Raw genomic sequence first — 15857 nt, forward strand, 5'->3', positions numbered from 1 at the left:
AGTTGTCAGCCACCATTCTACCTCCTCCAGGCGTGCCGCTCTCCCTCCAGGACACTGCCTCTCTTGACCTTGAAGGGAGAGTTATCTGTACAGTATTTGTGTTCACTAGTGAGAAAGGAAATGGCCCCTCGTTCACGTAAACATAATCTGTGTCTGCCTTTCCATGATCTCTGATATAACTCCTGGAAAACACCTAGCACAGTGTCTATGTATGTGGTGGGTGCCCAATTGACACGGAAATTATATTAATGATTATTAATACTAATAGTTATTATTGTCATTAATTAATTTTGTGTGCAGTAAAAGTAATAGAAAATAGTGAAAATTTTCCTTGGAGGTTGCCTTATCCGCCCAACTAGCTTGCAGTCCAAATCAGGAAACCATCCAGGCTAGTATGGTGGGACATGGGTTTATTTTCACTTAAATTCCTGCCAGAGGTTAGGAGACAGCTCGTGAAACATTTACTAGCACCTCACAGCTACTTGTCACCACAAAAGGACTATCTTTACCTGCTTCCCTGGCATTGGTAAAGTAAAGTGATGTGGAATCGTTAAAGACACTACCAGGGTCTTCTGGGGGAATCTCTTCTGCTAATTGTAAGCTCAATCTTTCTGCGTAATTGGGAGACAACTCACCTCCTGGCCAGCGATGTCTCTTCTTCTCTTCTCTTAATTCTTTTCTTCCTCTTCTCATTCCTTCTCTTCCTTTTTCTTCCCTCGACATTAGTTGAGCACCTACTATATGCTAGGCTCCATTATAAGTACTAGCAAAATAAATAGTGCTTAATGTCTTCCCTCAAAAAGATCTGATTGTAGCAAGGGAAATAGACATATACATCACTACTTAAATACTAGGATATTGTGATATACAAGAAAAATATATATTTGGTCATTTGGATAACGAGGATATATTTCTCATATATATTTGGTTTTCCTCCAAAGTTTCTGGCTCACAGCTCCCAAAACCCTTGGAATTTCCTAAGTGTTGAAAGTTGATTAAAGTGTCTTTTGTTATGTTAATGAAGTGACTTTTGAAAGCACTTGAGGACAGGGGCTGGTTGCTAGGGGAGCCAACCATGTGATTAAAGGGTTGGAACTTTCAGCCCCAACCCCTGACGCCCTAGGATGGGAGAGGGGCTGGAGATTGAGTTTACTCGCCAATGGGCAATGATTTAATCAATAATGCCTATGTAACGAAGCCTCCATAAAAATCCAAAGAAGGGGGTTCAGAGAGCTTCTGGGTTGGTGAACATCTGGAGATACAGGGAGAATGGAGCTCCTGGAGAAGGCATGAAAGCGCTGTGTTCCTGCTCGTGTACCTTGCCCTATGCGTCTCTTCCATCTGGCTGTTCCTGAGTTACATCCTTTTATAATAAACCAGTGATCTAGTAAGTAAAATCTTTTACTGAGTTCTGTGAGCCACTCTAGCACATTAATTGAATCGAAGGAGAAGGTCGTGGGAACCTCTGATTTATAGCCAGTTGGTCAGAAGCACAGGTGTGACAGCCTAGGTTTGCAGCTGCCATCTGAAGTGGTGGTGGTTGGGCAGGGGTGGCGGGGTGGCAGTCATGTAGGACTGAGCCCTTAACCTGTGGAATCTGATGCTATCTCCCGGTAGATAGTGTCAGAATTAGTTTCATTGAGTTGAATTCTCAGGTACCCTGCTGGTGTCTGAGAATTGTTTGTTGGGATGACGAGAACCCCCCACATTGGAAATTGAGTCTGAAAACATCAAAATAAAATACTATGAGATAACAGCCATGAGAAGGTATGAAGAAATACTGTGAGAGATCAAGAGAAGGTTTAATTAAGAGTAACTAGTATTTATTGAGCACCTATAATAGCTGCATACTGTGATGGGCACATTCAAATCTGTATTATTCAATTCTTTGCAACAGTAGGTGATGGGGAAGTCTCCATTGTGGAAGTAAGATCGGAGCCAGGTCTCACAGACCAAGTAGTGTTTCACTAGGTAGTAGAATAGGAGAAGGTTCTCGTTGGCAGATGAAATAGCATAAGCAAAGACAGGGGATGAAATCAGAGTGTGTTCAGAGCATAACAAACAGGTTTGTTCAATCATGGGATATGCAGAGGAGAAGAGCAGGGGATGATATTGGAAAGGTAGATTGAGTTTTGATTTTGAAGAGTCCTGAATGTTCTGCTAAATAGTCTGGCCTCTATCTTATCCCTTGAAAACTTTTAAGTAATGAAGTGACATAAACTGATTTGAGGTTTAGAAATATATCTGTGATATTTCGGCTGTGAGGAGAACTTGGAGCTAGTTTATAATGCTATTAAAATAGTTCAGGCAAGAGTGGTTAAGCCCTTGAGCCAGAGCAGGTACAGAAGGAGCAAGTAAGTTAGTTAGAAATATCTTCTCTTCTCTGCCCTATGTCTCCCTGAAAAGGGCAGAGAAGGAGCTGCCTGACCTGTGTTCTAGGCATGAGGCTCACAGGGGTCACCTGTGACGAGCTTCCTTTGTTCGCCCAGACTTAAATACAAGAAAAGCTGTGGAGTGAAGGAAATTGAGTATATACTTAGCCATATTTGGAAGTTCATCTGCACGCATCCCTAGTAGTTTTTACTCATTGGATTGTAAGTCAGGAACAATTGGTATGTTTTTTACAAATCTCCTCACTTAGATGCCTAAATCAGAGCTCCTTGCTGTGCTTCCTTTTCCTTACAGGTGGATTAGGACCGCTCTCTTGAGACAATTCCACTACCTAGGCAAGGGATGCCGGAATCCAGGGCCTGGTGAGTGTGTCGAGTGGCAAAAATGATAATGCTTATGTATTGTAGAAGATGTTAAAGTCATTTGCTTTAGGGTCAGACTTTTTTAGGGGGGCATAAATGATGCATGACAAGGTGACAGTAGGAATATGGTATGTACTCTTCGTTTTGGATGAGAGAACTAGGACAGTTCTCTCTGGGCTGGTTCAATTGTTCCACACACAGACATGGATTATTATCACTCTACTGATTGCATATCTAGCAGTGTTTTACTTCAAAGGATTGAACCACTATTACACCTTGTTCTTAAATCAGAGGGTTTAAATAGCAATGCCATGTTTAATTAGGGCATGAGCAAGACTTCAGCTTTGAGATAGAACAACCTCAGAAATGGACCCTTTCATCTGTGAAAGGTGTCATAAAATAAAAGCCTTATCCATGTGTAATAAGCAAAGGTAGGGTGAATCAGAATTAAATAGAGGCCTGAATTATAGGATTTGGGAAGGCCTTTCTAGAACTATACAGAAAAGCTAACCAAAAACTAATAAGATGTTTCCAAGTAGAGGTTCTATTCAGGCAAGTTTAATAAATAGATAAGTTGTATGTTGTAAATATAGTTTTAAGCGGGATTAGAAAGTTTATATTTTAAGTAGCATTAACATATCTCCTTTAATTAAGTGATGGGGAAGCTATAGCACAGCAGGTAGGCAAAGAGTCTTTGAAAGCAGACAAGTGTCTCTTCAAATTTGTATCCCTCTATTTACTAGCTATCTAATCTTGGACACTTTACTTAAGGGTTCCAAATGGTTCCATTTCTCATCTTTAACATGGGAATAATAAAACCCGACCAATTGGAGAATTGTATAGATTAAATGAGATAATGTATGTAAAGTGTCTGTCATATAAAAGTGTGAACAATTCATTTTCTTTGCAGCCTTTTTCCCCACAGAGTAAAATGTTCTTCCCTTCAGACACATTGTGTGGATGTCAATTTTATTTTTTAAATTAACATATAGTAAAATTGGATCTTTTGGGGGTATATGGTTCTATGAATATTACCACATTTATAGGTTAGTATAACCCCAGGATGCAGAACAGTTCCATCTCCCCCAAAAGACTCTCTTGTATAACTTCTTTGTAGGCTCCCATGCCCCTAAGTCTTGGCAAACGCTGATATATCCTCAATTACTATAGATTTGCCTTTTTGAGACTATCCTATAAACGGAATTATGCACTAAGTAACCTTTTGAGACTGGCTTCTTTCACTCAACATAATGCCTTTGGAGTCAGGTCATACAAGTTGTGGTGTGTATCAATATTCTGTTTCCTTCCATCGCTGAGTGATATTCCATTGTAGGGATGTATCACAGTTTGTCTATCTATTCACTCATTGAAAGACACTTGGATTGTTTCCAGATTTGGCAATTATGAATACATCTGCTATAAACATTTATGTACTTGCTGTTTTTGTGAATACAGATTTTCACATCTCTAAGGTAAAATACCCAGAAGTAGGATTTCTGGGTCCTGTGGTAAATATATGTTTAACTTTATAAAAACTGCCAAACTATTTTCCAGAGTGTCCATACTATTTTGCATTTCCACTAGCAATATATGAGCATCCCAGCTGCTCTGTGTCCTCATCAGCACTTGGCATTATCAGTATGTTTTATTTTAGCCATTCTAGTAGGTGTACAGAAGTATCTTTTGTGGTTTTAATTTGCATTTCCCCAATGGCTAGTGACGTTGATTATCTTTTCGCATGTGTATTTTACCATACATACATACTCTCAGGTGAAGTGTCTGTTAAAGATTTTTGCCCATTTTTAGTTAGGTTGTTTGTTTTTTACTGTTAGAATTGTGTTACCTATAGCTCAGTTTGAGAATTGACATCTTTGTCGTGTTGTCTTCCAATGCATGAGCGCTGTATGGCTCTCCTACTTAGGTCTCTTTGATTTCTTTCAACAGCATTTTACAGTGTTCAGCATAAAGATACAGTACAGCTTTTGTGAGATTTATATCTAAGTATTTTGTGTTTTTTAAAGCTACTGTAAGCAGTGTTTTTTAAAAATTTCTGTCCCCATCTGTTCATTGCCACTATATATAAATACAATTGATTTTTGTGTGTTGCCTCATATCCTGTGACTTTGCTAAACTTACTTCTTATTTCTAGGAGCTTTTTTTGTAGATTTCTTGAGGTTTTCTACATAGGAATCACGTCATCTGTGAATAAGGACAGTTTAATTTCGTTTCCAGGCTTCTCCTGAAGTGCTCTCTGTCCACAGGTCAGGGCCCACATCCTGATTCTATGCTACTATGTGTCCATATTAGAGGAGAGAGGAAGAAAAATGTGAAATCCTAGCCAATTCAGTGGCACTTTGAATTTTAGTCTTCTTCTTCAACCCTTCCACTACTATTTACTATTTAGAGTCCTCGGAGAGTTTCTCCTGCATTCTGTACAGGTTACATAGCTGCAGTCAATGGGAGAGACCGTGTAGTTGTGCTTACTCAGTCTTACCTTGAACCAAAACCAGACATTAGATTTGGGGTCTTTTTCCTTCCAGTAATTAGATTATATTTGTATTTCTTCATTCATACTCTTTTTTCTGTTCCTGCTCCTTTACTTCCTCTTCTGACCTTAATCCTAGATGGACAGCCAGCATTGGGAGCAGGAAGCTGTCAATGGAACATAGTAAAATCTAGTGGGTATTGTACATTAAGCCTCCTTAGCACTATGCTCCAAGATATTTAAGTTAAATGAATCTGGACACAGGGTAAGAGAAAACTTTAATTCAGTTTATGTTTAGATTATTTCAAATTAGTGAGTTAATGAACCCTTTAAGCCACAGAAATTATCTGGATCAATTTACAACACAGGAAATCAATGGAAGCTTTCTTTGGCTGGCCAGTGTGGTTACTGGTAATTCTGCAACATTTGCATTCTAAAATGTGAGTGTATGCAGGTGTTACAAGTGCCGGCAATGGGTTGCAATGAGAGGTGACTGGGGGCCCAGTCAATGGAAGATCTTGGAACTGGTTTTGACTAGTTTCACAGGTTTCACTGGGTTTGTCTCTTGCTCTGGAGTCATCAAGTAAACCTTGACTCTGAAACCTTCTGTCCTTTCTCAGATGATCTCGCTGGTGAGTTGCAACTGATCTAACCCCATGGAAGCTGCTTTGTAGCTTCTTGCAGATTGACAATGCACTTTGGAAGGAAAGTTATCCCAGCTTTAAGCTGCTGTTGTCTCTGCGCTGCATTTGATTTTTCAGGGAGGGACCCAAACACCAACACGCTCCTGGGTTCACTTTAACTAGCGGTTCCTCCCATTTCTCACATTTCCACTGCGTCCGCAGGCTCTAAGCCACGGTCTGCAACATCGCCATCTGGCGGCTCCAAAGCTACATGGATGAGGAAAACAAAAAGACTTGCTTTTTAGGTTTTTTCAAGCCATTTCTGCTGCTGTTCTCAGTTGATTTAGCATGAACTCAGGACAGAATTGTGCACCATTTTAGGCCTTTGCTCAAGCCATTTCTCGCTTCCTGCATGTACACACTCAGAGGTGTGTGAGGTCAAGAAGAAAGCAAGCAGAGGGATTAGCAACAGAGTTTCTGATAAGAAACTCTAAGAATTATATAGAGAAAGTGGTGCTGCTGAAATGCATCTGATCTGAGTGTAGTTTTATCAAGTTTCCTTCTCTGCTTGGGTAATTTTAGGAGTTTTTAGTCTCCTTAGCACAGACAACATATTTGGACCAAGGTGTCTTTTTACATCCATAGTTCTATGTTTTCGGGTCATTGATAGAGAACGACTTCCACACCAAGCCCCCTCCCCCCAACCCCCTCTTTCAACTCCTGCTCCTGCCTTAGCCCCAAAAGGTGCTTTGTTGTTTCATAGGTTGTTTTGCTTGTTTTGCCTAAATAAATATGGAGAGTTTTTCCGTTCTCTGAAATTTTTAGTATTCTAGTTGAAAATGCCAAAAGGAGCACTAGCTGCTTCAGTAGTCCTGATGGAAACATAAGCTCATAAGGAACAGGAATGTGTGCTGGGTTTTTATTTCACCACCGTTGGCATCTCATCGCTCTTCCCCAAATTGCTCGCCTTAGGAATTCCTCTTTCATTTCTCTTTTCCAATTTCTCCTTCATGTGATAGGTATATGTGTGTGCCTATATACGGGTGTCTATTTCTATGCGTGTGTGTGTGTTATATAGGAGAGATACAGTGAAGATGAAAAGATACCAAATTATCTAGATGCTGGATGACCAACTTCTGAACAGCTGAGTATCAGTGATTTATTACATATGGATTTAGAAACATTTAAGGACAGAGAATAAAGCTATTTCATATTTTTAAAAAACCTAAAAAACTTGGAAATTGGAGACTAATCCACTCAAAAATATACATATAATCTTAGTCATCAGTTGGAACTTAAATGTAAATTGAAATTGGGGACTTTATTGTCAGACAAACTCATGAAAAGACTATAACTATGTGGATCACTGATAGTTTCATCAACAATACAAAAGAAAAAACAGTTCCCTGACTATTCAAAATTAATGTTACTGAACCGATGTACCAAAACTGAAGTTCAGTTCTTTATGCATAAGTGAATTCCTTACATCTACAGTCAGTCTACATAAACAACTGTTAATTTGCCACAGAATTATCTTAAAAGGTTGGCTATGTAATTTTTCAAAATCACATTAAAAAATGCAAAGTTTGACAGTGGAAGTTCTATTTCAGCCAAACAAACTGACAACACTAAGAAGTTACAGGTGACAATTTGTGGAGAATTTTTAAAAACACAAAAAAATAAAAGCAAGAAGTTTCAGTTGCCTGGATCATTTTGTGTAGAAGCAAGTAGCCTTACCAATCACAGTAAGTCTGAGGGTTCTACCCTGTTACAGCTCTCCATAAAATAGTAACTGGTCCCAGGATCTAGATTATGTTCTTCGTCTTCTGTTTGAAAGGCAATGTATATGTGTAATGTATTTTAGAAATATTTCCGTAACAAAATGGTTGAAAAAATTATGGATACTCACAACTGAAACCCTCTGCCCTCTAGAAATTAGACGTATCGCTCACATATTTCTGTTGCCAGAGTGGACCTGCTGAGGAGCCAGTGAGGAGCTGCTCAGTGATCCAGACAGTTACACACAAGTATGGAGACAAAAATAGCTGATAGGAGCATGGACTTCCCAGAAGAAATGAATGTGAATAGAACTGAAGGTAGGGGAAGAAGGTGATTCTCATGCAGGCAATTCAAATTCCAGAACTTGAGATAGAAAGGAAGTGATAGGAAGGAGGAAAGAAGGAATGGACAGAGGGAAGGAGAGAAAATAACAACAAATCTCTTATATATCCATGTACCATATTAATCACTAATTTAACAAATCTTAGTGAATATCCTACAGCAAAAACTAAAACAAATATCAGTCTCTGAGATAATTCTAGCATTCACGTTTCTTGGTTAATTTCTCAAATAGTATTTTAAGAAAAATAAGTCAATAAAGAAAACTATAAATCCAAAATGGAGGGGAAGCGATTTAGAACATTTAGAGGGTTACTACTCAAATCATGGTGCCTGGGTCATTCTTGTAAGCCTCACCTGGGTGCTTGTTAGAAATGCACATCCAGGGACCATCGACATGTGACCTGTGCTCAGAAGGGTTCTGTACTTGGTTTAATGCACTGTTGTTGCCAACTTGAAATTCTTAATTTTTCAACAAAGGGCCCTGAATCTTCATTTTGCACTGCATTCCACACATTATGTAGGTGGTCCTGTGCAGACCCTTGGGCCCCACTTTAGAGCTACTGAATAAGAATCTGCATATTAACGAGATCCTCAGGTGATCTGCATGTGCCCTAAAATTTAAGAAACATTATTTTCAATGATGAAGAAAAATTTTAATAAGTAGCATGTTTTTTCTCTGGCATCACATGTATGACTTTTATCTTTCATTGCTCTTGCCTTTATTTACCAGAGGGTTCATTTATATAACCTTCTCCTACAGATAATCTCAATTGTTGCCGTTCTGTATAGCTGCCTATAAATGTGTATGGTCCTCTTACATGTTTCTCCTTCACCACACAAAGAGTAGGTGACATTTTCTGTTCAAAATTTAAGTAACAGGGGAAAGTCAGAGGAACAATTAAAAAGGGGACTAAAGGAAGAAAAACCATCAAATTAAGGAAAGGGAGTAAAATGGGAAGTGGAAAAGAGATATGGAAAGAGTAAGGTTGTTGTATAATACAGAATTTGTCTAGTTTTTGTCCTTGAGGTGACTCACTGTGGGCCCCTAGACCGGATGGAGGCTGGTTACCAGGAAGGCCAACCAAGCAGTTAAAGGGTTGGTCTTTGAGCCAGCTCAACCTCCAGGGAGGGAAGGGGGTGGAGATCGAGCTCAGTCACACGGCCAATGATGTAATCAATCAAGCCTATGGAAGGAAACCCCAGTAAGAACTCTGACACTGGCTCAGTGGAGCTTCCTAGTTGGTGAACACATTGATATGATGAGGGGTGTGATGCACCTTGATTCCACAAGAAGAGGGCATGGAAGCTCTGCATTTGGGACATTCCAGGCCTTGCTCTATGTGTCTCTTCATTAGGCTGTTCCTGATTTGCATCCTTTATAGTCAAAATGTAATCACAAGTGTAACACTGTCCTGAGTTCTTTGAGTCATTCTAGCAAATTAGCAAACCTGAGTGGGTCATGGGAACCTCTGAAATTGTAACCAGTTCTTCAGAAGTGCTGGTGGCCTGGGGACCTCCAAACTGTGGCTGGCATCTGAAATGGGGACAGTCTTGGGAATGTGACCTTCAACCTGTGGGGTCTGCACTGACTCAGGGTGGTTAGTGCTAGGATTGAACTATAGTATTCCAGTAGGTGGTCAGACAGTTGGTGCCAGAACAAACGTGAAAATGTAAATGTGAGGAGGTGTTGGCCCTATTTGGTGTCCTTCACCAAGGTCAAGGCCCTGGTGGTACAGATACACACTAGACTGGGGTAGGTTGTCCTGAGGTAGCCAAGCCTGGACCTCTGCTCTATACACATGACGTTGCTGTCCAGCACAGGCAGGGGAAGCAGATTCATGGAGCAGCTGCCTGTTCATTCTCAAAGAAAACTCTCACTACGTGTATCAAATCATCATGTTGTACAGCTTAAACATGTACAATTTTTAAATTAAAAAATACAATTTTAAAAAGAAAGAAAGCTTTCAAAGCTCATAGAGACAAGAGGCTGGGGGTGGCAAGCGAAGATGGCAGAAAGTGGGGGAAACATTTTCTCCTGCAGTAGGGGAGTACTAGCATCATAAAGGGGTTAATAGTCTTATGTGAAGCCATATTCCCTCAAGGCAGGGTCCTTAATCTTTCGAGACTGTATAAAAGAACTTTATGATAAAAGGTGTAGACTCTCACCCCAGAAAAATTCATATACAAATGCAATTTTGCTTACAATTTCAGCAGGTTCACAGACCCTCTGAAACCTGTCCGTGGTGAACTGGTCCATTGATTCAAGGTTAAGAGCCCCATGCATTATTCAATGGCATGGATTGGTGAAAGCCAGAGGTACCTGAATTCAAAATAATAACTAAACCACTCCTTTGCTATTTAGACTTGAGCATGTTACTTAACTTCTCTGAGCCATACCTTTCAGGGTTTTTGGAAAACCACGTTGGACATAAAACAGATATCTAATAAGAGATAGCTGTTATATTCCTGAAAACCCATTTGCTAATAATATGCATGTGTGTTAGAGGAGTTATTGTCTCTCTTGTTTTTTTGAATATTGGGTTTTGTCTTTTTGCTTATTTATATGTAGATATGCTCATCATTAAATAAAATAGAGAAACTTGTAAAGAAGAAAATGAAAATCCCATAAAATTCCGTTATCCAGAGAAACCAGTATAAGTTCTATTATCTATTTTCAGTCAACAATTAGACATTTTCTGTGTCAATAATATTGATTGACATGATCACTTAAATGTTTGCATAATATTCCATTTATATAATCCCATAATTTATTAAGCCAACCTCTTATTGATGAATATTATTTTCAAATTTTAATTATTGTACATAATGCTGTGATAAACCACTTAATACATATGCTTTTGAAAAGCTGTTGGTTTTTTCCTTAGAAAACATTTCTAGAAGTATAATTGCTTAGTCAAAGAATGTGCACATTTTGTATTTTGAAAAATATTGCCTTACGCACTCTTGAAATCTAAACCAAGTTACCTTAGTACCAACTGATCATGGAAATAAAAATATGGCCAGACCCTAACAACATATACTCTGTAAATCTTTCACAAACTGATAGATTAAAAAATAATAATAAAAAAAGCTTCTCTTTCTCTGTGTTTCTTTGATTAATTAGTATTTTTGGATATTTAGCATTTATTATTCGATATGTTACCTGTTTGTATCTTTTGCTCCTTTTTTCTAGAGGGAGCTTTATTTTCTTGTGTTGTTTTTTTCCCTCAGATATCATTATATATTGGGGATATAAAATTTTTGTCTGGTATAAAGTTTTGTTTTCCAAATTCCCACTTGCTTTTTAAATTTGTTTATGGTGATTTTTTTTCACATAGAAGTTAAAAAAACAGATGTAGTCTAATTAATCAAGCATGTAAATTGAAGTTTCTGTATATTATATCATTCTTAGAAAATAATCTTTTTTTTCACGAGAGTGTTATAGGATGTTAGTTTACAAAGTAAAAAATTATTTTATAATTCACATAGGTAACCTAATAACCATTTTTTTTAAAAGCCTCCTCTTGATAGGAGACTCTCATAATGGAGGATATTGATTAATATTAAAGACTTTTCAAAATTTCCAAACTCTAGACTTGCATTTTCCTAGAAAGCAGGCTAGTATCAAAAAAAAAAAAAATCTGAAATGAAAAGAACTGGTCTAAAATATTGGTTTACTACCTGGCAATTAGTCAACCTGTGGAAAATCACCTCTCTGAGCCCTGGATCTATTAAATATATTACAGGCATACTCATCACCTAATCACAAGTTGGTTTTGTTCTGGCACATATTAATTACTCAATAAATATTTGTTTAAAATGATCAACTTGTTGTTTTTAAAAATTTTACAATCTCTATAGTTTTCCTTCCTTCTATCTTTCTATAATCATGATGTACTTTTTATAGCTTGACTTTAAACAAAACTTTCTGAAATATTTAATTTATACAAAAATGCTTTAATAAATATGCTGGCTTAAAAACCAATAAAACAACTACCCACATATAAAATTAAATTACAGTACTTCAAAGGCCTGAAAGCACTTCCTGATCTGTTTGCATTACCACCCCCACTCTGAAATAATTACATTAGAATCTTGGAATTTATTTTACTTTTCTTTGATTTTCTTTGTCGTTAACCACATGTACATGTTTCTGAACTTTATATAAGTGGAGTTACATTGAATGTATTCTTCTGTACCTGGCTTTTTTTTTTCATTTAATGTTGCTTTATGTTCCTGAGATTCATCATATAATTGGAATTCATTCATATTTATTGCTCGTATAGTAGTCCATTATATGAAAATACTACAAGTTTTTATACATTTCCTTAAAAATTTCTATCCTTCTTATGGTGCACATGTACCAGAATATGCCTCAAATTGGAATTCCTGGAGCCTAGACAAAGCTAAATTGTTTTCCAAAATGATCAACAATCAGTATTACCCTGTCAGCATTGTATTATTATTATTATTGTTTTCTATTCTTTTCAGCACTTAAAATTGTCAGACTTTCTAATTTTTGGTGGATGTAAAATGCCATTGTATTGTGGTTTTAGTTTGTATGTATCTCCTTATTAATAATGTTGAGCCTATTTTCTTATGTTTGTGGCCATTTTTCTCTTCTGTAAAATGCTAATTCAAGCCCTTTGACAATTTTTAATTTCATTATCTTTTACAGTCATTCTTTACATATTCTTCATCCTAATTCTACGTCAAATATTGCAAATGTCTGCAAGTATCAGCTCGCTATTTCTGGCTTGTCTATTCATTTTCTTTATAGATTATATTGTCTTTTAAAAATTGTTCGCTATTGAATCCAACTATGGTAAAATTTTGCATATGATAAGACTTGATGGGAATCAATTTTTATTTCCTCCAAATGAAAAACTAATTGCTCTAAAATCATTGATTTAAAAGTCTATCCTTTCTTCATTAATTGGCAATGCCAGCTTTGAAACAGAGCAAAATGAGAGGCCAATTTTCCATTTATGTGCAGGTCACTTTCTGGACTCTCATTCTGTTCCATTTGTCTATTGATCTATTACTGTATAGTTTTACCATAGTTTATAAGTCTTGATATCCGGTGGGAGAAGTCCTCCTAAATTATTTGATTAATTCAGAAGTCTCCTGCCTATTCTTGGACTTTTGCTCCACCAAAAATATTTAGATGCAATATTCGTTAAAAAGAAAAAAAAAAAAAACCCTATTGGGATTTTGATCTGAATCTGGGTGTTTATCTGAAAGAAACAAAGTCACTGTCTTGAAAAGATATCTGCTCCTCCATGGTCATTGCAGCATTATTCACACTAGCCAAGACATGGAAGCCACCTCAGCGCCTCCACCACTGGATGAATGAACAAAGAAAGTGTAGCATATATTTAATCAGTTAAATATTATTCCTCCATAAAAAAGAAAATCTTGCCACTTGTGATAACACGGATGGACCTTGAGGGCATTATGCTAACTGCAATAGGTCAGACAGAGAAACACAAATACTGTATGATCTCACTTAACATGTGGAATCAGATGCTTAGAGACACAGAGAACAGATTGGTGGTTGCCAGATGAGAGAGGTGGGAGAAATGGGTGAACCTGGTCAAAAGGCACAAATTTCCAGTTATAAGATGAATAAGTCCTGGGGATGTAATGTGCAGCATGGTGACTATAGTTAACAACACTGTATTGTGTATTTGAAAATTGCTGAGAGTAAATCTTAAATGTTCTCATCACAAGCCAAAAAAAGTTTGTAACTATGTGTGGTGATGGATGTTAACTAAACTCATTGTGGTAGTCATTTCACAATATACACATATATCAAATCATTATGTTATGTTGTACACCTAAAACCAATACCATGTTATATGTCAATTATATCTCAATAAAATAATTAAATAAACTGTCATGAAGTATTAGAGGCACAAGGTAAACAAAGGTAATTACAAATTGAAAACTCTAAGAAAAGGACTAAATTACTAATTGGAGGACATGTCCTTATACATGTAATGTGGGCATGACTGTGGATTGAATATCAGATGGCAAGACTTGTTTCATTTGAACGAAATGACAGTTGGTATCATTATTCATAAAAAAGAGAAACTATTTGGAATGTAAACTCTTAGTTGAGGTTTTGAAGTCTATTCTATAATAGATTTGTAAATGAGTTAAAGCACTATACTATGGAATAAACAATATTGATCTAAAACAATGTAAACTTGAATATGAATTCAAAAGATTGTATTATTTCATGATCAGTTTGCATTCTTGTGTCAAAAAAAATTCAGAAACTTTATTTAGCAAGTAGACAAATATGTTTATATTGTTAGGAGCCAGGATTTTCAGTGGGAAAGAGAAGACATGCAGGTATAAAATCAGAAAACTTAAGTAAATGCCTATAATCCTAAAATTGAATTGGAAATATGAGTTTGAACTCATAATGATTTTTTTTCATTAAAAAAAAGCATTTTCTAGCTCTGTCCACTGAAAAGACATAAAAACAATGACCAATCCATATTATGGTATTATGATATCCTAATATCATTTCTTACCAAAACAAACAGAGGCTGTGTCTTTGGTTGTGTTCCTTAAGTAGAGCCTGAGAGGGTGATTCTTCTGAAAGAGATTTATTGAGGGAGAGCTCTCAGGAGGAGAGCGAGAGAAGCAGGATTGGGTAGCGGAAAAATCTAATAAGCAGAGACATATGCTTGGGTGGAGACTAGCTTCTGCTTGGTCCTACACTGGGCTCTGGTGCATGAAGTACACTACAGAGTTAGTCACAACTTAAAGCAAGCCTTTCGTCCCCCACCTCAGTTAGTCATTAACCATGAGCTACTGACATGGGAGTGGGAGAAAGCTCAAGGGAACCCAGGGGAGTTCTTTGAAGAAGGAACAGCTGTGAGCCATGAGCAGTCAACACTTACAGCAGCTGGGAGAACACTGGCGAGGTGGAAGGGATCCAGGCAGGTCACCCACAGCAGCCATCCCAGATTCCTTGGAGAAAAGACTGATTTCAGATCTGCAGCAGGAAATGTAAAATGTAAAATGAGACTGGCACACTAAAAAAGAAAAAAAAAAAAATGTTTCCATAAAAGTATTTGGAGGTGATGTCTATTTTTCTTTTCTTTGATAGAAATTGAGTAAAATTGGAATTATTTTTTTCCGATGTTTTGATAGAACCCACTTTTAAAACTATCTGAACTTGGTATTTCTTTGAGAGAGGATTCTGAACTATTAATTCAATTTTTTAAATTATTTCAAGTTGAAGGGCCGGCCCTGTGGCTTGGTGGTTAAGTGCGCGCGCTGCGATGCTGGTGGCCCGGGTTCGGATCCCGGGTGCGCATCGAGGCACCGCTTCTCCGTTCATCCTGAGGCCGAGTCCCGCATACAGCAACTAGAAGGATGTGCAGCTACGACATACAACTATCCACTGGAGCTTTGGGGGGAAAAAATAAAATAAATAAAATCTTTAAATTATATCAAGTTGTCTTTTTCTTATTGAGTGAATTATGTAGTTTTTTTTTTCTAGGTATTTGCCTGTTTCATCAAATTTTCAAATTTATCAACATAAAGATGATGATAACATATTTTTAAATATTTTGAATTTCCACTATATTTGAAATTACATTCTCTTTTTTTCAATTAATATTGTTTATTTATGCCCTCTCTTTTTTTTCTTGGTCAATCTATCCATGATTAATCTTTTTTTCTGTCTTTTAAATGAACTCACTTTTAGCTTTTGTATATTTTTTCCTCTAGTTTATTAATTTCTTCTCATATTTATTCTTTCTTTTCTTTTTTCTTTCATTATGCTATTCTTTTTCTAATTTCTTAATTTGGTATTTGACTCATCTTAAAAATAATTTCCTCTTCTCTAATATA

The 15857-nt window shown here is 37.0% G+C and overlaps 1 long non-coding RNA gene across 1 annotated transcript; it reads left to right on the forward strand.

Moving 5' to 3' along the window:
• Positions 1-1146: 1146 nt before the first annotated feature.
• On the forward strand, positions 1147-15444 carry LOC147916725 (uncharacterized). The gene is made up of 3 exons (XR_015552812.1): positions 1147-1387; positions 2686-2753; positions 15238-15444. It is a non-coding gene; the product is annotated as an uncharacterized LOC147916725 (long non-coding RNA).
• Positions 15445-15857: the final 413 nt, after the last annotated feature.

This window comes from Ceratotherium simum, chromosome 7 (assembly GCF_057802395.1).
Source record: "Ceratotherium simum simum isolate JZ-2026a chromosome 7, ASM5780239v1, whole genome shotgun sequence".
NCBI lineage: Eukaryota > Metazoa > Chordata > Mammalia > Perissodactyla > Rhinocerotidae > Ceratotherium > Ceratotherium simum.